The sequence below is a fragment of the Geotrypetes seraphini genome, chromosome 4 (genome assembly GCF_902459505.1).
Source record: "Geotrypetes seraphini chromosome 4, aGeoSer1.1, whole genome shotgun sequence".
Taxonomy (NCBI): Eukaryota; Metazoa; Chordata; class Amphibia; order Gymnophiona; family Dermophiidae; genus Geotrypetes; species Geotrypetes seraphini.
Window position 1 is genome coordinate 75,036,200 of NC_047087.1, and position 27,397 is coordinate 75,063,596.

Below are 27,397 nucleotides of genomic sequence, written 5' to 3' on the forward strand. Positions count from 1 at the left end.
GACTTTTACCTGGATAAGTTTCCAAGTTCCAAGTTTATTAGAGATTTAATATTCCACTTATCAAAGACAATTGTCTAAGCAGTTTACAGACTAAGATTATAGGGAGAAATGTGAGATGACAAGATAGTAAGGGAAAGGGATTGAGATTTGTACGTATACCGCCTTTTTTAAAGTTTTACAACCACACTCAAAGCTGTTTACATACAGGTACTTCAAGCATTTTCCCTATCTATCCCAGTGGGCTCACAATCTATCTAATGTACCTAGGGCAGTGGAGGATTAAGTGACTTGCCCAGGGTCACAGGGAGCAGTGTGGGGTATGAAAGGGGGGATAGGGGGTGAATTACAAAATAGTATAAGAAAGAGGGGGTGATAGCATGAGAGGGTGAACTCCTCTGCTGTGATTTCTAGGTAGCACCTGAAATGGGATCTAGTCATCTGAGAAAAGATATGTTTTGAGATCTGATTTGAATTTGGACAGGGAAATCTGAAGTCTAAGATAGGATGGTAACATATTCCATAGTTCAGGACCTTGAACTGAAAAGACAGAACTGTGAGTGGTATCAAGAATAATTTTCCTGAAGGAAGGAATAATAACATGATTCTGGTGTGAGGTGCGAAGGTTCTCAGGATGGGCAGTAAGGGGTTAGAAATCTAGATAGATAAGGTGGTGCTTCGGCAGTGCATATTTTCAACATGAGCAACAGAAACTAGAGCCAGTCACTGATCTTCAGTAGTATTATCCTGATAATACTCCTGAAAAATCTTTACTGACTGCTCTAGAACTATCTGGATAGTGCTGGGGAAACTGGGGGATGGAGCCAAGTTATCCGGGTACCCTCGATATTCATTGCAAGTACCAGAACTCTCCAGACAAGTTAGGACAGCCAGTGGCGTAATAAGGGGGGGAGGGGAACAGTCTGCCCTGGGGGGCCATCTTGTTAGGGGCACTGGCTCCCTTCTTGCTCCTTCCCACTCCTCCCCCCCCCCCCCACTGTGCACGCACCCTCACTTCCCACCCCTCTCCCACCATACCTCTAGCTCTTTGCCCGCACGGACAGCAATTCCAACCTGCTGCTCACACCAGCGTCATAAGAACATAAGAACATAAGAAGCGCCATCTCCGGATCAGACCTTCGGTCCATCAAGTCCGGCGATCCGCACACGCGGAGGCCCTGCTAGGTATACACCTGGCTTATTTTATAGCCAACCATATCTTTATATGCCTCTCTCAAGGAGATATGCATCTAGTTTGCTTTTGAAGCCTAGGACTGTCGATTCCGCAATAATCTCCCCTGGGAGAGTATTCCAGATGTCAACCACTCTCTGTGTGAAGCAGAACTTCCTGATATTAGTCCTGAACTTGCCCCCCCTTAGCTTCATTTCATGTCCTCTTGTCCGTGTCAAATTGGACAATGTAAATAATCTTCTCTGCTCTATTTTGTCGATTCCTTTCAGTATTTTGAAGGTCTCGATCATATCCCCATGCAGTCTCCTTTTCTCAAGGGAGAACAATCCCAGTGTTTTAAGTCGATCCTCATATTCCAGTTTCTCCATACCCTTCACTAGTTTAGTTGCTCGTCTCTGCACCCTCTCCAGCAGTTTTATATCCTTCTTTAGATAGGGAGACCAATGTTGGACGCAGTATTCCAAGTGGGGTCTGACCATTGCCCTATAAAGCGGCATTATAACTTTCTCCGATCTACTCGAGATTCCTTTCTTTATCATGCCCAACATTCTATTTGCCTTATTTGCCGCTGCCGCGCATTGTGCCGACGGCTTCAGGGTTCTATCTATCAGTACACCCAGATCCCTTTCTTGTTCACTTTTTCCCAGAGTTGCACCTGACATTCTGTACTCGTATTCCTTATTTTTACTGCCTAAATGCATTACCTTGCATTTCTCCACGTTGAACTTCATCTGCCATTTCACCGCCCATTTTTCTAACCGACACAAATCGCTCTGGAGTTCCTCACTGTCCTCCTGCGATCTGATTGCCCGGCAGAGTTTTGTGTCGTCTGCAAACTTGATGATCTCACTGGATGTTCCGTTTTCCAGGTCATTGATATAAATATTAAAAAGGATCGGCCCAAGTACCGAGCCCTGGGGTACACCACTAGTCACTTTCTCCCAGTCGGAGAACTTCCCATTTATGCCCACTCTCTGCTTCCTGTTATCCAGCCATTTGCCTATCCATCTTTGTATATCTCCCTCTATGCCATGGCTTTGTAGTTTCCTGAGAAGTCTTTCGTGTGGAACTTTGTCAAATGCTTTCTGGAAGTCCAAGTATATTATGTCCACCGGCTTTCCACTATCAATTTGCTTGTTCACGGTCTCAAAGAATGGGAGTAAATTCGTCAAACACGATTTCCCTTTCCTGAATCCATGTTGACTGGGTTTCATCAAGTCGTGTGTGTCCAAGTGCTGAACTATGCTATCCTTGATCAGTGATTCAATCATCTTGCCGGGGACAGACGTAAGACTCACAGGTCTATAGTTGCCCGGTTCTCCTCTCGATCCTTTTTTGAAAATTGGCGTGACGTTCGCTTTCCTCCAGTTGTCTGGTATCTGACCAGTTCTGATTGACAGGTTTGCAAGTTTTTGCAATAACTCTCTGATTTCAACCTTCAATTCCTTCAAGACTCTCGGGTGAATTTCATCCGGTCCAGGGGATTTGTCACTTTTAAGTTTGTCGATCTGGTAGTATATCTGATCTAAGTTCACTTCAACTGTGGTGAGGCTGTCCTCTATTTCTCCTGTAAACAGTTTCTCCGCTTCAGGTATTGTTGAGGTGTCCTCCTTCGTAAAGACGGACGCAAAGAAGGAATTTAGTTTGTCTGCGATTTGTTTATCTTCCTTGATGTACCCTTTTCTTCCCTTGTCGTCCAGGGGTCCCACTGCCTCTTTTGCAGGTTATTTCCCTTTCACGTATCTAAAGAAGGGCTTGAAGTTTTTGGCCTCCTGGGCTATTTTTTCCTCATAGTCCTGTTTTGCGTCAAATCTCCATCTGACGTCACTTCTGGATCCTGCACCCAGGAAGTGACATCAGAGGGAGAGCCGACGCAAGCAGCAAGTTGGTGATGCTGCTCGTACCAGGAAAGTTAACGAGGTATGGGGGAAGGGGTGCACATGTGCATGGTAAGGGGAAGCAAGGAAGGAGCGGGGGGGGACAGAGATGAGGGCAGGGAGGGGTACCACTGCTCCAGGCGCCTCTCACCCTCACTATGCCACTGAGGACAGCAGTATTTAAAGCAGAGATGTCCAAACTTGGTCTTCGAGGACCCTCAGTCGAGGGCTGAAGTTGGACACCCCTAATTTAAAGTTATAGCCAAATATTCCATGCCCACCATTGTTGAATGTCCACAATAACCATATGGCTTCCAGTGACCACTTTATACCTAGTTATTCACTGCCAGTATCTGGGTTTAGCCTGACACTGAATATTTGAGTATTATGTAGTTGGCATTTTAAAATAACACTGACAGCAAAGTTTAAATGTTAGGGCAAACATTTCCTTTTACTCTTTCTTCAATTTTTTTTGCTTACTAATAACGTTTACAGTACTTTTGCAAAATGTATAATATTTTCTTTAAATCAATGAGTCCTTTTAAATTTATATATTACCCAGGGCACACCATTGGCTTAAGATAGTCTTATGGTGGAAAGTGACCGTTCTTGATATTCCGGTAGTATGGTTCCCGAAAATGTTTGCGAACTGTAAAATCGCGAATAACAAAATGGTTTATTTTTAAAAAATCAGATTAACTCTCCTGCACAATAAAACAAGAAATCTCATCTCACTCACCTTCCATGAGGGCAATCGTCACTGCTACCTTGTAGACATGAAAGAGAAGCACAATGGTGGGAAATCATCAAGCATAAGAAAGAAAGTATTACCGGTAGATGTGAAAGCACTCAACATGAAAGTGACAAAGTGAAAGGGAAAGAGATGGAATGTTTTCAAAAATGAACTCATGTACCAGACAGACAGGAAAGCAGAGCATAGTGGAGACATGGTCAGTTGCTTTCATTTTAAATTTAAAAGTGTTGCTTCCTTTTTACAGCCCCTGGAAAAACTGCCATAATATGTCAGGAGCTCAGAAAGCAGGGCTCTGCACAGTCACCAAATCTTAGCATCTGCAAAACATAGCAGTCAGGATGATTTTGGAGCTACATAACAGTGAATCTGTTATGTGTTTTCATGCTAAGTTGTACTGGCTACCTGTTATAGCAAGAATTCATTTTATGCTTTGAATTACGATTTTTAAAATTTTTGCAGGGAAGGTTCTAATTACATCTTTACAAGATTCAAATGTGAGCCATAACACAAGCAATTGGTTCATATTAAGTTTTCTAGGTACAAACAATTTAAAATCGGTGAAGCATTTTTCTCTATCTATACAATATCATATGGCAGAAATTTGGAATACCTTGCCTCTCTCTTTGAAATCTTGCAGACATTATCTGCTGTTTCGGAAAAATGTGAAAGTGTTCTTGTTTTGCAAATTTGGTATATTGGACTATGCTTCTGATTGATGGTTTTCAGGCATGTGTAGTTAGCATTGATTCTCTTTCTTTCTTTTTTTAATGTATTTCCCAGATATATTAATCTGGTTTCTTGTTAGTATAATCTGCCCTGAATTGCCAAGGTAGTGGAGGAATAGAAACTAAAGGAGGTTCATGAGCCGGTCAGGAACATTCTTAAAATTTGCATGTAGTGTTATAGAATGCTGGGGATGTGCATCCATAAGAACATAAGAATAGCCTTACTGGATCAGACTAATGGACCATCAAGCCCAGAAGCCTGTTCTCACAGTGGCCAATCCAGGTCCATAGTATCTGGTCAAAACCCAAGGAGTAGCGATATTCTATGCTACCGATCCAGAACAAGCAGTGGCTTCCCCCATGTCTTTCTCAATAACAGACTATGGACTTTTCCTCCAGGAAATTATCCAAACCTTTCTTAAAACCAGCTACGCTATCCGCTCTTACCACAACCTCTGGCAATGCGTTCCAGTGCTTAACTATTCTCTGAGTGAAAAAAAGATTTCCTCCTATTGATTTTAAAAGTATTTCCCTGCAACTTCATCGAGTGTCCCCTAGTCTTTGTAATTTTTGACTTTGTGATAATTCAATCCACTTGTACCCATTCTACTTCACTCCGTATTTTGTAGACTTCAATCATATCTCCCCTCAGCCGTCTTTTTTCCATCCTGAAGAGCCCTAACCTTTGTAGTCTTTCCTCATACGAGAGGAGTTCCATCCCCTTTATCATCTTGGTCGCTCTTCTTTGAACCTTTTCTAGCACCGCTATATCTTTCTTGAGATAAATAAGATGCCAGAAATTGCACCTTGTTTCAGCAAGAGTAAGTCGTTCCATCTAAATTGGAAGGGGAGAGGCTGCTGAAATGGGCTCTGAGTGCTAGGTCTTATATCTTTGAGTGCCCATTATAGGATTAGTGTTGAGTGGCAATTTTTCCCATAACATTTATGACCACCGTTTACTGAATCAAGCCCTTTGTGTGCTTCTGCATCCAAAAGTTTCATGCAAGCAGACAGACATCTTCAGTAGGAAACACTATTGCCCCTCACAGGTTTCATACATTTGCTAATGTTCCATGCTAGCTGCCCTATGAGATTTACCAAGTGTGCATAGCTGGTAACGAGACACACTGGGAGTAACTCTCTACAGGTCATCTAAAATTAGGTTCTGGGTATGATGAACACTAAGTGCAAATTTTATTACGGCAATCTCATATATACATTATTTCCCTCATAGAATAGAGCATACGTCTGCAGTTGTACATCTAACTTTAGGTCCAAACACCTATGATAGCTCAAAGGTTGGTGTAAATGCTTGTGCTTAACTACTTTCAGTTAGGGGCATAATATTGATAATATTGTATAATCTGATAATGCTGTATAATCTGCGTGTATAAGTGCTAGGCATGCCCCTGACCCACCCATGCTCTCCCCAGATCCATGGTCCCATTGCTGTTGCTCAGGATGAATTTTGCATGCACAATTTGCAGAATCCCAACTAGGGCAGTTACATGTGTTGCCTGCTAGCTAGCATTAATTAGTGCCAATTAACACCAATTATAGCCAAGAATTGGTTGTTAGCACCATTTAGCTGCTAATTATTAAATTAGGTTATGCATTAACTTGCACTACTGATGCACCTTTTGTCCAGAATTGGGCCGCATGACTCATATTCCGTGAAATCTGCTAAAGTCACGTTACCGCTCTCCTAAAGTCACTTCATTGGCTTCCCATCCATTTCCGAATACAATTCAACTCCTCTTACTGCCCTACAAATACATTCGCTTGGCTGCCCCTCATTATATCTCTACACTTATATCCCCCATGTTCCCCTACCCCGCGAGCTCTGCTCAGCTGGTAAGTTCATCCTATCTGTGCCCTTTTCCTCCTACGCCAACTGCAAACTCCATCCCTTCTATCTTACTGCACCTTATGCATGGAACAAACTGCCCGAATCCCTACAGCAGGCTCCGTTTCTGGCAGTGTTCAAGTCCAAGTTAAAAGCCCACCTCTTCGAGATTGCTTTCAACTCCTCTCACCTTGGAATCTGCATCCCCCAACCCTATATGTCATGTCTGTCTGTCCAAGTTAGATTGTAAGCTCTTCTGAGAAGGGACTGTCTATTAAATGCCAAAATGTAAAGCGCTGCATATGCCTTTCAGCTCTATGGAAGTAATAAATAGTAGTAGTAGACTAGCCTGTAAGCTCTTGTGAGCAGGGACTGTCTCTTTTGGGTTTTGATGCACAACACTGCATATGTCTACTAGCCCTATAGAAATGATCAGTAGTAGTAGTACTATTCTATAACTTCTGCCCACAAGTTTCCACACTAAGCGTAAAACTGTGCATGCATGTTTATGAAATTAAGAGACAATGTTTAGTCTAGCATCAAAGAGTTAATGAAAAGAAGGTGAAAGCTGCAGATGAGTAGCACATAAAACACAAAATCCGTTCACTGAAACATTACCCTGTGTGGCCTCTAAATCCTTCAAACATAGAAAAACATTTTCCCAGAGACCTTTCTGGCTCACCAGGACAGAAATGATCTAAAGTTTTGAGTCACTATTCTAGCTCCGGGGGCCCTTATATTACTCAAACCCGCCTTATATCCATTGCAAAAATAAAATCTATGGGATTCAGATTTGAATAGAAAGCCTGTTGTTATGTCCCCTTGGCGTTAACAAAACATTTTTGATATCTGATATGGCAGGGTTAATCACAACAGGCAGCTGCACCCTGCGTGACCAAGGGTTGGCACCTCAATATGCCAAGTGAACTATTTCTTTAAAAATAGGACTCCCTGCCATTAATAGAAGGAGCTTAATGTCGTGATATGCCTGCAAGGTAGAATAATACCAACAAGACTGTTAATTCAATTAGTAACAAGGGTAAACTTCTTCTAATGCAGCCTGATCAGAGGTCAATTTGCAAAGCCTTTGGAGGCTGTGACTTTATTAATAATCTCCAGGCTTCAATTTCCTACTAATAAAGGGTAGTATAACACAGTATGAACCCTGCTATTTACTCAGATCTCCATAGTCCCAGAGCAGCTAATATGCAGCAACTGAACAAATAGGGATGACCGCCCAAGCTTTACATGGAGATCTCTCAGGCACAGATGACCTCTAATGAAATACATAATTAGTCTACAGCTGATTGACTGAGTGGCATTCAGCAAATGTATTAGATATTTAATGAGAGCAAGACCAAGCCAGCTGGTTATATTTTATGTTTTTCTACATGAGGATAAAAATCCGAGATGGGAGAGAAAAAGAGAGAGAGAAGGACACCCTCTTCCAAAAGCCAGGGAAAGTTGTAATGATGGGTGACCGGTGCAAATCTTCTTTGTAAACTCCTGCTGAAACTAGTGAGACTCATGAATAAACAAGGTCCTTACCAAACCCACATCTATTTATTTATTAGGATCTATGTACCATCTTTTTGGAGAGGTTTACCCAAGGGAGGGTGCTGCAAGAATAACCTGGACATAAAGACACTGATTCTTTAAAAAATGACTGCTATGAAATTCAATATCTAATCACCCTTCGAGAAGAATCCAACTTCAAAAGATTCAAATCAAACTTAAAATCCTTTCTATTCAAAGGTGCATATGACTTATAACTTCTGACAACCAGACACTACCTTCCACCACAAATGTAAATCCGCCTTCCTACTCAATTTAACCTTCTGCGTCTTCCTATCCTATGTAAAATTGTATTTCTTACCTCTTACCTCTTGTAATCGCTGTTAGTCTGTAATGTCCATGTAAACATCTATGTTGTCATGTTAATGACGGATGTTTGTATATCCCCCATTTTTATAATTTTATTATTTTAAAACTGCTTAGAAATTTGATAAGCAGGATAACAAATTTTAATAAAACTTGGAAACCAGGTGCCTAACTTCATTTTTTAATTCGTTCAATTGGCGCATTTGATTCTGGTTGCTGTATCTCAAAAAAGGTATATTGGAATTAGAAAAAAAGTGTGACCAAAGTTATAAAGGGGTTGGAATTCATCTCATATGAGGAAAGGATAAAGAGGTTAGGGATCTTCAGCTTGGAAAAGACAACTGAGGGGGGATATGATTGAGATCTACAAAATCCTAAGTGATGTAGAACGGGTAAAAGTTAATCAATATTTTTACTCTTTCTAAAAGTACAGACTAGGGAACACTCCATAAAGTTTCATGGAAATACTTTTAAAACAAATAGAAGGAAATATGTTTTCACTCAATGAATAGTTAAGCTCTGGAACTCATTTGGTAACAGTAGTTAGCATATCTAGATTTAAAAAAGGTTTGGACAAGTTCCTGGAGGAAAAGTCCATAGTCTGCTACTAAGATAGACCTGGGATCAGTAGCATGGAATGTTGCTTTCTATTTTGTTTTCTGCCAGCGTGCATGTAACTTGGATTGGCCACTGATGGATACTGGACAAGATGGACCACTGGCCTGACCCATTATGGCTATTCTTATGGGTGAACTTCCTCTGACATGGTTCAAATCCAAAGTGGGATAATGTTCAGCTTAGATAATCAGAGTCCAAAAGATATTTTGGAAACACTACATTTTCTCAGAATTATTTGTATGGAGGTCAGTTTTTAAAAGTGTCAGATACCTAATTTTCCCCTTGCTGGCACCTGCCTAATCCCCAGTAAGATCAAACCCTTTTGCTACAAATTGACAAGGGTCTGAGGGACTAGGGTACCAGAATATCCAAACTGACCAGTGACCAGAGGGTCTACAAGGACCAAGGTACTGGAAGAGCTAGAATGACCAGTAGTAACTGGAAGTTCCTGGGCCTGGACCTGGAAGTGACCTAGAAGTCCTTGTGCTTCCACTGGCTATCTGGAAATCAGCAAGAATTTTTCTGGCCACTTTGAAGTTATATTTCTCTCATTATTTGATGAAATTGTTTCAATCAGAAAAGGTTTGTATGAAAATATTGTCATTATAATTAGTAAGTTTACGTATGTGCATATGTTTGTTTTTGCATTGCTCTTACTGGTTTGTTGCTGATTATTTCAATGTGGCTACATATTTTTAGATGGATCCACACTTTAAAATTTAAATTGCTTTGTCACCTCTCTGTCTCCTACTTACCTACTCACCCCTCCCCCTTCCTCTGGAACTATCACTGAAAAGCTTTTATGTTTCCCTTATATTCACTGATATTTGTCAACATTTGCTTATTTCTGATCTGAAGAAGAAGGGGTTACCTTCGAAAGCTAATCATAAAATGCATTGAGTTAGTCCAGTAAAAAAGGCATTCATTTCTTTCCTTTGTTTATGTTTTATTTATATATATATATATATTACCTTTATAAACAGAAGAGAGTGGCTGTGCACCCTATTGGAAGATAGTGAACTGTCATTGGAGTATGAAGATCCACGGCTAGTTCTGTTGAACCAGCCGCTGAAAATTCAAATGATTGATTTTTATGGAGCATGTAGGGTTGGGCAGACTGGCTAGACCATTCGGGTCTTTATCTGACGTCATTTACTATGTTACTATGATGAACCTTTATCGGAAAAAAACTGCAGCCTTAAAGAACGTTACATGGAAAAGCTGGAAGTCAGCTGATGCTGATGCTATTGAAAAGCCCATTATCAGCCACCAATATACAAGTAAAGATGTCAGAAATCCAACTGAATACTTCTGAGAACTGTTTGATGAACAGATCAGACAGACACTTGTCGAGGAGTCAAATCGTTATGTGGTCCCCCCCAAAAAAAATCAAGCAAAGAAAGCAAGAGGAGCCACCACTGCAATTCCAACAACTGTAGTTCACACTGACAGCTTTGCACACTGGCCTGACTCTGTCGACAAGAAGGGAAGATGCAAGTACCTAGGCTGTAAGGGCATCTCAAAAGTCAAGTGTGAGAAATGTGATGTCTACTTGTGCTTTAGTTCAAAGTCTGTTTCCAGAACTTCCATCAATAATACTGAACTAGCTTATGTAGCTGCATAGAAATGTATATTTGGGGCATAGTTGCACATTGTTGCCCTGAAGCAACATAGCCAAGACTTCCAAAATTTAAAAAAAAACTTAAAACATTTTAGGAAACAGTTATTTCCTGTTGCATTTTGAGTATATTTATGGATTAAAAAATGTTTTTGTGTCAAACTATAAATTTGTGCAATATACAAGTATGTAAATTATACAAATATAGATACCTCATTTCAGTAAACAGTTTGAGCTTTATGCTTCTAAAACAGAAGTACCGTATTTTCACGCAAATAACGCGCACCCGTATAAAACGCGCACACGGGTATAGCGCGCAGAAATCACGCTGATATGTACAAAAACTTTGGTATACCGCGCTCATGGGTATACCGCGCATGCTGCCCGACGCTCCTTTCGCCCGCCCTGACTTTCCGTGCGCTGTCCCGACTCTCCGTTCACCCCCCCTGACTTCCGTGCACTGTCCCCCCCTTGAAGGTCTGTCCCCATCCTGAAAGCCTGATGCCCCCCCCCGACGTCCGATACATCCCTCCCCCCGAAGGACCGCCGATTCCCCAACAATATCGGGCCAGGAGGGAGCCCAAATCCTCCTGGCCACGGCGACCCCCTAACCCCACCCCGCACTACATTACGGGCAGGAGGGATCCCAGGCCCTCCTGCCCTCGACGCAAACCCCCCTCCCCCCCAACGACCGCCCCCCCCCAAGAACCTCCGACCGCCCCCCCAGCCGACCCGCGACCCCCCTGGCGACCCCCACGACCCCCCCACCCCCCTTCCCCGTACCTTTGGTAGTTGGCCGGACAGACGGGAGCCAAACCCGCCTGTCCGGCAGGCAGCCAACAAAGGAATGAGGCCGGATTGGCCCATCCATCCTAAAGCTCCGCCTACTGGTGGGGCCTAAGGCGCGTGGGCCAATCAGAATAGGCCCTGGAGCCTTAGGTCCCACCTGGGGGCGCGGCCTGAGGCACATGGTCGGGTTGGGCCCATGTGCCTCAGGCCGCGCCCCCAGGTGGGACCTAAGGCTCCAGGGCCTATTCTGATTGGCCCACGCGCCTTAGGCCCCACCAGTAGGCGGAGCTTTAGGATGGATGGGCCAATCCGGCCTCATTCCTTCGTTGGCTGCCTGCCGGACAGGCGGGTTTGGCTCCCGTCTGTCCGGCCAACTACCAAAGGTACGGGGAAGGGGGGTGGGGGGGTCGTGGGGGTCGCCAGGGGGATCGCGGGTCGGCTGGGGGGCGGTCGGAGGTTCTTGGGGGGGGACGGTCGTTTGGGGGGAGGGGGGTTTGCGTCGAGGGCAGGAGGGCCTGGGATCCCTCCTGCCCGTAATGTAGTGCGGGGTGGGGTTAGGGGGTCGCCGTGGCCAGGAGGGTTTGGGCTCCCTTCTGGCCCGATATTGTCGGGAAGTCGGCGGTCCTTCGGGGTGGGGGTGCGAGTGGTCCTGCCGGGGGGGGGGGATGTATCGGACGTCGGGGAGTCGGCCGGGCAAGAGGGCTTGGGCTCCCTCTTGCTCCGATCGTGGATGCGGGTGCGGGTGGGAGCGCGTGCGAGCGGTCGTTCGGGGTGGGGGTGCGAGTGGTCCTGCCGGGGGGGGGGATGTATCGGACGTCGGGGAGTCGGCCGGGCAAGAGGGCTTGGGCTCCCTCTTGCTCCGATCGTGGATGCGGGTGCGGGTGGGAGCGCGTGCGAGTGGTCGTTCGGGGTGGGGGTGCGAGTGGTCCTGCTGGGAGGGTGAATCGGGCGTCGGGCGGGGTGGGAACTATGTTTTAAAACTTTTGTATACCGCGCTCACGCATATAACGCGCGAGGGGTATGCGCGGTAGGTAAAAACGCGTATAACGCGCGCGTTATATGCGTGAAAATACGGTACCTGTTGTACACTAGGTACCCAGCACCTTTCAAATAATGGCTTACTATGTGCTAAACAATAGGCATTGTTTTCTCTTTTACTATGTAGAGAACTGGACTATGACCCTTCTATTAGATGGGCATTATTCTATTAGATTGCCATTAGTTGAGCATTATTGTGATGGAAATAAATGTAGATTGTTTGGAGATTTTTATGCCTATGATTGCTAAGCACCATAGCAGGTTATATATCTGGGTGCTTTGAGGTTTTTCTTCCTTTTTCAGATATATATGCAATTTATGGTGTAGTGATATTATTATTGTGATGATTTTTGGTATACTATTACCCTATTCACTATTGTATGGGGGAACCCACTATTTACATGCTTAAAATTATGGCCGATGTGTGCAAGGTAATATTTCATACAGATGGAATGAACAGAGTATGATGTATGAAAGTATTTGAATGCAATATGTAGATGTTTTTTGTTTTAGCAAGTCAAACGTACCCATAGAATGATTTACCACTAGTAACTGATGACAGGAGAAGCTTCTCTTTCTTCCTCCGAGCACGGAATACTTTCCTTCCCAGTCTAGGCGGAAAACAATTACATAGAATGTATTCATTCAGATGTGCTGAACATATTTCTATCATTTCTTTGGAGCCAGGGACAGTAGTTCAGACCAAAATTTAGTGCAAAAGCCTATATTAAATCATCAATCAAAGGTGCTCGTTGCCTTTATGCATGTCTCTATCTGTGTACCTTAGCAGTGGAAGGGGGAGAGGGGGAGGTTACCATTTCTTTTCCCCTCCTCTGCCATGCAGTTGAGACCTCACGCAGGTCATCAGTTTGACATTTCTTAATTGCCCATCTACAATCTTGATGTTAATCACCTGATCCATCAGAGGCCTCTCCAAGTCCCTTTTTTTTCACTACCTATACTCAACTTGTCAGCAAGTGGCATTTTTTGTAATGAAAAACAGCAGATCTATTGATAGCATCCCTGCAGTAAGGGGAAGGCATTCTGTATTAGCTTTGTCTTGAAAACCAGTCTGTTCTATTACAATTGACCTTCTCTTGTTGATTACCACACAAATCATAGGCCTTTTCCCCCCAACTCCCTATTTATTAGCGTATTTGTCCTGCAGCTTTTCAATTGCCTGACTGCAGTGGGTAATTGGATTCCTGTTTCGAACACAGCTGTCTAAGAGGAACCCTGAAATAATTCAAATGGAACACCAAAGCCTAAGGGTGGACAATGCGATAAGCTTAGAATCCTGTCAGCAAAGCCTCTCGCTCCACCGGGGCTACAGTTTGCTTCAATAAAACAATATTCATTTCTACTGGGGGTCTTAGAGGACTGTCGACAACATCCTATAATTTTGTGTTGGGGTTTTTTCTTTTTATATATTGTTATATTTGGTATTACACGTGAATCGTAATGAAAGAGATAGGATGCTTTTTTCCAAGGTTCAGGGTTAAGTATGATACTAGAATCATTCAATTATATCACATGCAAATTAAAATCAGACAAAGTCAACCACTGGAATGCACGGGGACATACTTTGTAGTTTGAACTCCTTATAGTTTGGATTCATCAATTTTTTTTACTAACCTACTCCTGAAATAGTCTTATGGAATTATTAAGATACCTGGGTGTTTCCTCCAAGTTCTACTCTATGATGGTAGCACATCAAAAAGAGTCATTGATCTTGGGCATCTTCTTTACATATCCTTATATATAAATCATTTGGAAATTAGAGCATCTCTTCTCTTCCTTTATCTTTCTTGCAGACATTAATGTAGTCCACCACCACCACCTCTCTGTCACACATAGTACAGCATCTCCCCTTTCTAATTCTTCCCTCCTCTCCAGCCTTCCTGCTGTGGCCATGCCATGCCCACAAACCAAAGCGATGTGTCATGGAGCCTTCTTCTCCTCCAGCGTGCTGTAAGGCACTGCCAGTTTTTGCCCACACAGCAAAAAGGAAGCATGCATCAAAAGGAACAGGACCCAACAGTGGATGAAAGGTAAGGGAAGGTGAAAGGGAGACAGGGAGGCACTCTGTTGCGACATTTCCAGCAGCTTTTCTAGAGGAAAGGTAGGAGAGAAAATATGCTGTGTCATTTGGAAGAGAGGAAACTGGGGAAAAGGAGGCAATAGGGAGACAGAGGAAGCAAAGCTGGATAGGGAGAGGACAAGCAAGAGCTTCTACAGCCATTTCCAACCCAAGCTATGGAACCAGCTGCCTCTGCAAATCCGATCACTGGACTCCCCAATGGTCTTCGGAGAGCAGTGAAGCCTACAGATTCAGCTCCTGCACTAGAAAAGAGCTATAAATGAACATAAGGAACAACCTAACCTATTAGATGTAGTAAACGCCAGAACACTAGCAGTCCCAAGTTCCTCTTAATTTGCTCCCTCAGTTTGGAAATCTATATGCATTTCATGTCCTATGTATCTCACATGTGTTGCAGGTAGGCTCCCCCTATAAATGAGACTATTTAGCCTAAGTATTATTCTTTTTTTAATATATTTATTAAATTTTCAAACTATAATTATGCATGCAAATAATTCATGTACATATAATATTACAAGAAAAATACAGTAAACTTACAGATATTAATAAGCAATTATTAATATCTCACCTAGTAATCAAGAAAATAAATACCCACAAGAAACTACCTAAAAAAATCCCTGAATCAATTCCAATACAAAACCCTCCCCCTTCCCTCCCACCCTTGATGTGTATGTTTAAAGGTCAGTAAAATAAAGTTAGTTATTCCTTACAAAATTTAGCCAATGGCTCCCAAACATCCAGAAATTTCCTTAAACCCTCAGAATGTTGTCTCTCTATCCCAGGGATCTCAAAGTCCCTCCTTGAGGACCGCAATCCAGTCAGGTTTTCAGGATTTCCTCAATGAATATGCATTGAAAGCAGTGCATGCACATAGATCTCATGCATATTGATTGGGGAAATCCTGAAAACCCGACTGGATTGCGGCCCTCAAGGAGGGACTTTGAGACCCCTGCTCTATCCTGTACTCTTCTATATGCTACTGATAAGCCCCTTATAGTGTGAGCCTATATGCCCCTTTGCTGGCCAAGTACCACCTTCCTAACTATTTTTGTCCCTTGTGTTTTACAAAAATTCCCCTCTGTATATGTTACCATGTAGCCTACAATTTTGTACCTTAACTCCCTATGGTCATTGCAACTGTGTATTTTCTTTGTAACCCACCCTGAACTTTCTGGGAGGACGGGATATAAATTGAAATAAAAAAATAAACTGTTTTCTATATCAAACTTTTTAATCCAAATAAATAAAAAAGTAAAGTATTATATGGAGCACAATAAAGTTATCTCTGTCTGGCTCGTCATAAAACCTCGAACCATTATTTGTTCTGTTTCTAGAGTACGTTCATTTCTTCTTCCCATACAAAAGTCAAATGAAATGTCTCAGCGATGAGGCTCCAATGGAGTTCTTGCTGAGGGAGATAATATCGCAATAAAAGAAAATATGGGTTCCAAGTAAAGAAGAAAGCAATTGACATATAGGTATCTTATAGTTGCAATGCTGACATGGGGTGGGGGTGGGGGTGGGGGAATAAATAGCTGATATTGCAGAGGTACGAGGGGGGTGCTTAAAAATTATCAGCCCAACCAAGAAGAGAATGATGTGGAGCCACAAAACTTACAAATTATTCCACACTTTTCTTGACACTTTTTGTTTCATTTCATATCATTGAAATGAAAAATGTGGAATAACTTGTAAGTTTCGTGGCTCCACATCATTCTCTTTTTGGTTGGGCTCTTCAGCGACCCCTTGTAAAGCTGCTCACCTGTGAAGTGCATGGGTTAGTGGAAGAGCTTGATAAGAAGACCAGGCTTTTGCGTTCTAATGATCATTTTGCCATACAAGGCTATTCTGTAGGCTTCAACTTCTAGTAATTTGTTCAACTTCTAGTAGTTTGTTATGCTGCCACCTGCTGATACTTTTCAGGAAACTACATGAAATACTGAATATAAATATTGCTCTGATGTGACAGCCAATGTGTCTTATCAAGGCAGAGAGATATGGGAGAGGGATCTGGCCCTGTAGTGAAGCCCGGTGGTGGGAGGGTCCATGGAGACTTGTACACTGTCAGGGGAGAGCTGGAGGAATGGCCGGGGGCACAGTGGAGTCTGGAGTCGGGGAAGTGGCTTGGGCTTGACGTCCAGTGGTGGGACCAGTGGAGGGGGATCTGAGTGGTGGGTGTCCAGGGGACCAGGTGGTGGGGGGACTGGTGGTGGCCCCATGAAGAGAGTCCTCAGTTTGTGCGTTTGCGATAAGATGACTGAGTGGCGGAGAAGCAGGAAAAGTCCAAGGCTGAGGGGGAAGGACTAACAGTAGACCAGTGGAGGGATCGGCTGGGATGGTGGTGACCAGCAGATAGATCAGTATTGACACCGGTGGCAGTCAGTGGATCCCTAGGATGCAGCCTGGTGGACTATGGAAGAATTGGCTGGGGTTCTGGGGAGTATCCAGCAGAGGGACCGGCTAGGGAGGTGGCAGCCAGTGGGTGACACTGGGGCCGGTGGAGGGTTGGAGGGGTCTCAGTGTGGACCTGGGGAGAGTCCAAGGAGGACCCATAGAATGACCAGGAGGAGCTGGGAAGACCTGGTCAGGGATTTTAATGGAATGCATGGCGTATGTGTGTTACCCTGTGTTATTATGTTTAGACAGAGAACAAAGGTGCCTGGGGGTGGATTAAATTACATTACATTACATTAGTGATTTCTATTCCACCAATACCTTGCAGTTCAAGGCAAATTACAAAAGAAGTTATCTGGCCATTTCCAGAGGAATTGAATAATAGAGCGATTTGCTACAGAGAATTGGGATGAATCTTGCGGTATGAGTTTATCTTTAAGGATGTCTTGAATAGGATGGTTTTTATTTCTTTTCTAAACGATTTGTAGTCTGTAGTCGTTATCAGTAAATTGGAGAGTTTGTAGTCTAGTTTTGCTGCTTGAGTGGCTAGAAGGCCCAGTCATATGACAACAGCATGGATGTTCTGACTATTCATATGAGTACTTTAAAGAAAAGTTACAGTCGTATGTGCCTAATTGTTGCATTTAGGGCAGTGGCGTCTATCCTCAGCCCTCGCCAGATCGGGTTTTCAGGATTTCCCAAATGAATGTGCAGGAAATCTATTTGCTTACATTGGAAGCAGTGCATGCAAATAGATCTCATAAAAATTCACTGGGGAAATCCTGAAAGCCCGACAGGATTGTGGCCCTCGAGGACCAATGTTGGACAACCATGATTTAGGGGCTACCATTTACGTCAGCCAATGGCCTACATGTTCACAACTACAGTTTGACATTTAACTGCAGACATACACTAGTATCCATAACAGATTTGGCATGTAACTCTGACATTATAGAATACTAGCTTAGCACCTACAGTACCTTTTAGCGACCTACGTAGAATTTACACCTAGGTGCACATAACCCCATATTCTATCAAGGCCACTCAGTTTGGGAGCAGATCCCAAATTCATGCACAAACTAATCTAATATAATAAAACGGTAAGCCGCGCATGCGCACTTCCTATGCGTGCGTCCATTTTCCGTGAGCTGCAGCTAGGAAGTGCGCATGCGCGGCTTACGGTCTGGCCTCACGCGCACCCTTCCCTGCTCTCCAACAAGCCGGGACCATAGCCAGCCGCCGATCTCTGTTCCTCTAGCGGGTGGGCGGGCGGGCGGGCGAGCGAGCGAGCAGGCAGGCAGGCGGGCGGGGGGCGGTTGTCTCGGAGGAGAGGGATCGCTGCCGCCGCTCAGCCCCCCACCGAGGAGCCCAGCAACTTTCCGCACCAGCTCTTAAACTCACCCGAGTCCTTTGCCGCCCACCCCCCCCTTCCCTTCCCGCGGGTCCGACTACCTACCCGGCGATTCAAGCAGCGTGTGCAGCACTCTTCACACGCTGCTTCGGGGCCTTCTACTGCCCTGATTTGCTCTGCCGTGTCTCTGATGATATCATCAGGGACGTGCCAGAGTAAATCAGGGCAGTAGAAAGACCCGAAGCAGCGTATGAAGACTGCTGCACACGCTGCTGGAATCACCAGCTTTGTAGTCGGGACCACGGGAAGGGAAATGGGGGGGTAGAGGAAACGCTAATGCTGCTGCACAGGGAACTGGTATGGGGAGTGGGAAATAGAGGGGGAGGGAATGCTGCTTTGGACAGACAGACAGAGGGAGGAAGGGAGTTAGAAAGAAAAGAAGAAAGACACAGGGGCAGGTGCACAGGGAACTGGTGTGGGGGGAGGGAAATGGAGGGGGAGGGCATGCTGCTTCGGACAGACAGAGGGAGGAAGGGAGTTAGAAAGAAAAGAAGAAAGACACAGGGGCAGGGAGATACACAGAAAGACAAAGGGGACCAGGGACAGAGACAGACAGAAAGAAAGACAGCGGGAGTCATGTCAGGAGGGGTGCGGGATGCGACAGAGGGAACTTTTCCAATGGGTGAAACTGGGCGGCTGTCGGGAACCTCTGATCAGGGGCAGAGCAAGGTAAGTGTATCATAGGGATAAGAAGGAGGGGGGAGAAAAAGGAAGGGTCGCCTACTGCTGGACAGGGGGAGAAGGAAAGAGGTGCTGATGGACAGGGGGGCTGAAGAAAAAGGAACGGAGGCCTAATGTTGGACAGGTGGAGAAGGAAAGAGGTGCTGCTGGACAGGGGGGAAGTAAAACAAAGGGAGAAGGGCTGCTGCAGCATTAGGAGAGCAGTGAAGGGGTGGTGGTGGACACAGGGGAGGTAAAAGGAAGGGAGAATGGACGGGGGAGCAGGCAAGGGGTAATGATGGACAGCCAAGGAAAAAGAAAGAAAGAAAGCGGCTAAGGAGAGAGAGAGAAAGAAATAAAGACAGACACACACACATATTCTAGCACCTGTTAAGGTACTGCTGGACAGGGGGAGGTAAACGGAAGAGAAAAGGGCTACTGCTGGACAGGGGGAGCAGGAAAGGGGTGCTGCTGGACAGAGGTGAGGTAAAAGGAAGGGAGAAGGGCTATTGCTGGACAGGGGGAAGAGACAGAAAGAAAGGAGGGCAGGGAGAAAGAAAGAAAGACACATACAGAAAGAGAGAAAGAAATGCCTACGTCTACACATCTATTCTAGCACCCGTTAATGTAACGGGCTAAAAAACTAGTTAATTAATAAGCTGTTAACAATCTATTATTGACATTAATTGGCTTGTTAGGATTTACATGCAGATCTGTCTTTGTACTATTCTAAAACACTGCACACATAGGCCCCCTTTTATGAAGCCGCATTAGTCTTTTTTATCGTCCGCCTCGGTGGTATTAGCTCTGACACTAATAGGAATTCTAACATAAGAACATAAGAATTGCTTACTGGGACAGACCAATGGTCTATCAAGCCCAGTATCCTGTTTCCAACTCAGGTTCCAAGTACCTAGCTAGATCTCAAATAGCACAACAGATTCCATGTTGCTTATCCTAGGAATATGCAAAAATGTGTATTTCAATAGCAATGTTCCACTATATCATGCTTCTTTGTGATTTATCTTAACACACGTGGGGAATCTCAGAATGCCACCTGTATAATGAAATGTGGTACAATACAGTGTGGCAGCACTCGTCACTGGCTCACCCAATTGTGTGAAGCTAACAATCTATACTCTTCATGATATAGTGGAACATTGCTATTAAAATACACGTTTTTGCATTTTCAAATTAATCAGAGTGCCTAAGTGGACTGTGATATCCTAGGAATAAGCAGTGGATTTCCCCAAGCCATCTAAATAATGCCTATGGACTTCTCTTTTAGGAAATTATCCAAGCTTTTTTTAAACCCTGATAAGCTAACTGATTTCACCACATTCTCCAGCATTTTCTCCAGTTTGTTTAAATCTACTACCTAGTAGCTTCATCACATGTCCCCTAGTCCTAGTATTTTTGGAAAGATTGAACAAGTGATTCACATCTACCTTTCCAATCCACTCATTATTTAATAGACCTCTATTATATCACACCTGAGCCATCTCTTCTCCAAGCTGAAGAGCCCTAGCCACTTTAGCTTATCCTCTTAGGGAAGTCGACCCATCCCTTTTATAATTTTTGTTGCCCTTCTCTGTACTTTTTCTAATTTCGCTATATCTTTTTTGAGATACAGCGACCAGAACTGCACTGTATTCAAGATGCGGCCCCACTATAGAGCCCTATAAGGATATTATAACATTTTCATCTTTGTATTCCATTCCCTTTCTGATAATTCCTAACATTCTATTTGCCTTAGCCACCTCTGCACATTGATCTGAGGGTTTCAATGTTTCCTCAGCAATGACAGCTAGATCCTTTTCCTGGGGAGTGACTCCTAACACAGAACCCAGCATCACATAGCTATAATTTGGAGTTCCTCTTTCCCACATGCATCACTTTGCACTTGCTCACATTAAACGTCATCTGCCATTTTGAAAGAAGAGCGTTTTTAATTTTTTATGGGAATCCGTTGTAGAATGTTTCCATCCTGATGTCAAAGATATTCATTTCAGATGATAGCCCATCTCTAATGTGGACAGGACACTCATCCACTAAGGAATAAACTTAATTTACCTCACACATCTTATAGCGCCCAAAAGCTTTGTAAAATAATTAACCCGTGAATCCTCTCCTAGAAACACACCAGGTAGTCAGTAGGGGTTTTAGGTCTGCCACAATAAATATGCATGAGATAGATTTGCATATATTGGGTCTCCATTGCACTCAAATCTACCTCATATATTCATAATGAATATTCTAGAAACCAGCCAGGAGAGGTTAGGATTGGGGAAACACTTACCTTGAGTCATTTCTCCGGTCATACTGCCGGTTTACTGGGCTATTCGGCTCTCATCAGGACCTCCTGTACATATAGAGTGCTCCGTGGATAGTACCAGCTTTTTATTGTGATACTCTAATGCTTGTCTGTATTTTTTTATGCTTCTTCATAAAGCCAGAATATAAATTCGGTCATTTGTATTGTACATTATTCTAACTGTAGTAGCAATTTTGAACAATATTGCTTCTGTACATTAAAGTAATAGTTTATGATATTGTTCTCACATAATAACTTCTATTTGACAATTCACAAATGGAATATTCTGTCATCTCTTTTAATTATTTTTGACTAGTTTGGCTTAGTGCCGGCATGTCTGTCAACCACACATTTGGCCCAAGCTAATCTGAACCAGCCTGTAAACTCTATTTTTTTTGTTTGGCTAATAAAAAAAAAAAAAATGCAACTTGATAGGTCAAAGAAACAGATATGCTGTAAGATTTGTTGCTTCTAAATCAGCCAGATGGATAAAACAGTCAAAGCCAACTCCAAATCTACTGTAGCTGCGCATATCTTGCTGTGGAATGGTACAGTCTGGTGAGCAGATAAATGATATGGAAAAGGGGCTGGTAGAAGTCTGTCATTATACAAGATGTATAATTCTTGAGCTCTTAACTGTTAGCGTAGTCAGACAGGGTCTTTCTCCCCTATTAACAGAGATTATGATTAGCTATCTCTCATTACCAGCATTTATACGTCAACCTTTTTTTTCAGTAGAAAACGCAAGAATTGCATTAACAATGTCCAAAGGGAAAAAAAATACCATATGAATAATGTATTTAGGGTTTTGCTGTGCTCGTTTGTCACAGATAACGACTGACTTCTGAGCCCATCTATCCATCCATCCTCCCAACCATGTAGATAGCATTTTTCACAGGTACCTAAACAACAAATTTTAACAGCAGGACATAATTCAGCCACTGGAAACAGCACACCATAGGACAATATTCTTGATGGATGTTCATGCAATATCACAACAGGTCTAAGAAAAATGAAAAAAAAAAAAAAAAAGGCAGTCAACAAATAGGGCTGCACTGATCCATCATTCCCTTTATAACATGGCACTGAGAAATCGAGTGCCCTGATTGGACAAAAGAAATTGTTTGACTATGTTGTGTATTTGGCTTATTGCCAATGTCATTGTTCTCGGGCTATAGGATTTTTCCCTAAATGTGGCATTTTTTTTATAAGTTCAATAAGGAACACATGAGGCCGTGGTAAGAAGATAATGGTTAGAGCTACAACCTCAGCACCCTGGGCTCAAGCCCCACACTGCTCCTTGTGACCCTGAGCAAGTCACTCAATCCTCCAATGCCCAGGTACATTACATAGATTGTGAGCCTGCAAAGATAGTTGGGAAAAAATGCTTGAGTACTTGAATGCCAACTGCTTAGACAACCTCCATTGATAGGTAGTGCATAAATAACTACTACTACTACTAATAATAATAATAATAATTCACTTATGGATACTAGATTTCTAAGCAAAGCTTTTCTGTAGGTCAGAGCCTGGACTAGTAGAGTAACAAAATATGCTGCAGTCAAACTGCTGACAAAATGCTGTCCTGGTACTGCCTCATGGCTCTAACAGCTTTCCCTGGGATAATATCTCCAAATGGGTACATTTTATGCATTACAGCCATAAAAAAGCACTAAGCTAAAACTTAATATATTGCTTAATATGTGGAAAATATGTTGGGATTTTGTGCATAAATAAATCACTGTGATTTATTTTTACTGAGATTTTTTTTTTATTACATAAATGTTCATACCACACAGAAATGAATTTCACTCTTATTCCAGTGTATAGTGAAGATTCTCAGTCTCTCAGATTCATATGTTCACAACAATGTTTGTGGATAGCGTAGCTGGTTTTAAGAGAGGTTTGGACAAATTCCTGGAAGAAAAGTCCATAGTCTGTTATTAAGACATGGGGGAAGCCTCTGCTTGTCCTGGATTGTTGCTACTCTTTGGGCTTTGGCCAGGTACTAGTGACCTGGATTGGCCACTATGAGAACGGGTTACTGGGCTTGATGGACCATTGGTCTGACCCAGTAAGGCTATTATGTTCTTATGTCCAAAGAGCCTCCTTCTTGAGTTGATAGGAAGTCAAATGCACAGAAAACATATCAAGTCATAGATGAAAAATTATTTTTAAATCAGGCCATTAAGAGGGTGAGTGTACAACTGGGTGTCTCCAATTAAATGCCCCCAAGAATACATAGTCGGATTCTAACCCCACCGTGGAGGAGTGTCCTAGAGGGAGTGGAGGAGTGGCATAGTGGTCATAGCTATTTCCTTCACATCCTAGATTGTGGGTTCAGTTCAGCATTGTCGTCGTCCCCCCCCCCACCCCATGACTCTAGGAAAGTCACCTAACCCTCCATTGTCCCAGCTACCATAGTCAGATTGTGAATCCACCTGGAATAGATAGTAGTTAATCATATATAATAAAACCCTACCTCGCGCATGCACACTCCTATCTGCATGCTTCCATGATTAGTAGGTCCGTGGCCACAGGAGTGCGCATGCGCGAGTCCCCAGCCTTACTTTCCAGCACCTACCACTCGCTGCCAGCGCTGGACTTCCTGCTCTCCGTGTCGGCTCCTCTCACCAGCCGCACCAGCGTCGGAGAAGGCTTCCGACGCTGGCGGGATCGAGAGGAGCCGCAATGACACCTCTGGGGGCGGGAAGGGAAGCCCAAAACACTCCAGCCGCGAAGGGATGCCGCGGTCCCGACTCCAAACTAGCTGATTCCAGCAGCGTGTGCAGCACTCTAAACACGCTGCTTCGGGGCCTTTTACTGCCCTGATTTGCTCTGCCGCATCTCTGATGATGTCATCAGGGACGTGCCAGAGTAAATCAAGGCAGTATAAGGCCCCGAAGCAGCGTGTGTAGAGTGCTGCACATGCTGCTGGAATCGGCAGGATGGTCGGACCGCGGGAACGGAAGGGTGGAGGCGGCAAGGGAGTAAGGGAGCAGTCAAGACCGAGGGAAGGGAAAGGGGGGGGGTAAGGGAAACGCTGCTGCTGTACAGGGAAGTGGTGTGGGGTGGGAGGGAATGCTGGTGCTGCTGTGGCTGCTGCACAGGGAAAGGGGGATCTAAATGCTGCTGTACAGGGAAGTAGTGGCGGGGGAGGGAATGCTACTGCACAGAGACATGGAGGGGGAGGGAATGCTGCTGTGGCTGCTGCACAGGGAAGTGTGTGGGGGGGGGAGAGACAGATGGATAGAAAGAAAGCCAGACAGCGAGAGGAAGGCAGACAGAAAGAAAAGAAGAAAGGCGCAGGGGCAGAGAGAGACACAGAAAGACAGACAGCAAAGGGGGCCAGGGAGAGAGACAGACAGAAAGAAAGACAGCAGGAGGGAGAGAGACACAGAAAGAAAGACAGACAAACATATATTCTAGCACCCGTTAATGTAACGGGCTAAAATTCTAGTGAATAAATAATCTGAAATGGTGCCCAGATTCCAATATAGAATACCTGCTCAACCTGGTATTGGTATGCCTAACATTTACACAACTACAGGTACGTAGGAGATTAAATGGCAAAGGGATGCATATAATTTATTGTATTCTGTTAAATTACATACATACTTGAGAGCCCCACCCATGCGCTGACTACATATATGCCTTCATGCATTTACCCACTATGCAAGGGGCACCATTACAGGCATTTACCCACTATGTAAGGGGCACCATTACAGGGGCACCATTACAGAATAGCGCTTAGGCACCTGCTGGCACTTTCACAGTTAGGCTTGTACTTACACACACATGGGGGAATTCTACATATGGCGCTGAATGTTTGGCACTGCTTCCATGTTGAATTATTGGTGCAGAAAAGTGTTATAGTAGGGCAGAAACAGGTCCATGTGAAAACATACTTATGTGCCCATTTATAGAATAGCACTCAAGTGCTTCCGCATGGCTCTGCAAAGGAGGCATGGCCATGGGTAGATCAAGGGCATTCCTTTAAAATGTGCACAGTGTTATAGAATAGTGTGGATTCATGTCCAACTTGGGCATTGTGAGTTATTCTAGCCCCAAATGAGAAAGGACACTGAGAAAGAGCTCCTTTATCAACCCTTGAAAAAAGCCCTTTTGGGCGAAACGGGTCTCGTCGTAGCATGCTAGAGACACTGCATTAAAAGGATAAGTAAAAAAGAAATATATGAACTATTCTTTAATCATGGATCCTAACTTTGAGGACTAGTGTGTGATTAAGTAGATAAATAATTTCCTATTATAATTTGATTTATTTTCTGGATGGAAAGTAATTTTAATATTTTGTTATCTTAATTACACTTTCTGTACAAGATGATATGCTTGTTAAATAATGTGAAAACTTATAAATAAATAAATAAATAAATAAAAGAAAGAAATATATGTTGTTTAGTCTTTATTTTTGAAAAATGATAGAAAGTAATATAGGCATCTTTTTATAGAAGTTCTCCCAAACATTTTCATGCTTAATTCGTGTTTTTATGTAATGAATTTTGTGCTGGTAATAGCACATATCCCCTTGAAAGAAAGGGACTTTTGGAAGTTGCACCATGCCAGCTCATTGGGTTGTGCAGGATAAATAGTTTTATGCTGGGATTAGTGAGATCAGTGGGATTTGTTGGCTTTTTGTGCATGCACATTTCCATAAAATCTCTGGAGTTCTGTCTTGTGACTTTATAAGTTCTGGTAATTGTGAAATACTTGTATGAAAACAGAAATCACAAAACTGCTACAGTAAATACTAAAGCAAAAATACAAGCCTTACCATAGGATTAATAAAATATATTTTATCTATAATATTTTGGACTGTTCATTTTCCATTCACCCTATTACATTAAAGAACTAGACTTTTTTTGCAGCTTTTTCCTGCTGCAAAAGGTTTTGTAGATAGAACTGAGCATAACTAGATAGGTTTCCTGTATTCCTTCCATCTTCTGCAGCAGAACATAAATTAATTACTTTAAAAAAAAAAATCTGAAGCAGAAGTGCAAATACATGTAGAAATCAGAGATGCTAAGCACAAAGTGATATTGAACTGAGCATGACAACTATTCACAGGTTCTGCTAATAATTCATGGGCACTGCAAAATAAATATCTCTACTCTAATTAAAGTGGGCAATAACTTTACAGAAATATGTACAGCCAGACATGAGTCAGTATTTCTGTGAAAATGACATCCTGAACCTGTTTGGGGTAGGAATTGTCAAACATTTATTTACCTACCAAGCAAGCTTTCAGCAATGGGAAAAGAAGAAATCTCTGCCAAGGACATGGGATGAGGAGTGTACTGTGATTGCATGTGCGAGAGGTGTTCGATAATTTATCTACCTGAGTATGAAAGAAAGTAACAAGTGGCAAGTTGTGGTTCAGTGTGAATCTAATATTCCAAGAGACAGGATGGCAGGAGAGTCCTTGTGCGAATCAAGGAATAAACTGCTAGATTTGTAGCACCATTCAGTGATAAAATTTCTCACAAAAGAAGGGAAAAAGCCAAAGGAGATCCATGAATGCATGACTGCAGCTTATGTTAGTCTACATCCTACAAAGTGAAATTTTGGAGCAAGCAGTTTAAGTGGAGTAGAGCATCCACTGAAGATGACCCTCACACTGGACGGACCACGGAAGCAACTTCTACAAAAATATCCAGGAAAGTCGAAGATTTAATTTTGGCAGACAGATGAATTAAGGTTTCTCGAATAGCTGAAGAAATGGGCATCTTGGCAGGTACAGTTTGGAAAATAATTCATGAAAGGTTGAGCATGTCCAAGGTTAGTGCAAGAAGGGTTCCAAGAATGCTGACCCCATGTCAGAAGGCCACGAGGCTCCAGTGCTGTTGGGAGAACTTGGAGATGCTCCATAAAAACCAAGTGCATTTTTTTTCATTGTTTGGTGACTGGAGATGAGACTTTGGTCTATCACAGAGATCCTGAGTCCAAAATTGAGTCAATGCAGTGGAAGCACAAGTTATCCCCAACCCCAAAAAGTTCAAGACAGAAAAATCTGCAGGCTAAGTCATGGAAATTGTCTTCTGGGATGATGAAGGACTTTTGCTTCTGGAGTTCATGCTACAGAAGACAACAATAAGCGTGGAAAGTTGATGATAACTTTACGGGAGTCAATCAAGGAAAAAAGACAAGGAAAAATCACAGCAGGT

At 43.3% G+C, this 27,397-nt stretch overlaps 1 long non-coding RNA gene across 1 annotated transcript in view; it reads left to right on the forward strand.

The window, feature by feature from the left end:
- LOC117358820 overlaps nucleotides 1-10,478 on the forward strand; it is a 71,301-nt gene extending 60,823 nt beyond the window's left edge. The window contains exon 6 of the long non-coding RNA XR_004539098.1: nucleotides 9,874-10,478. This is a non-coding gene — a long non-coding RNA (uncharacterized LOC117358820). The remainder of the gene's footprint in view (nucleotides 1-9,873) is intronic.
- Nucleotides 10,479-27,397: the final 16,919 nt, after the last annotated feature.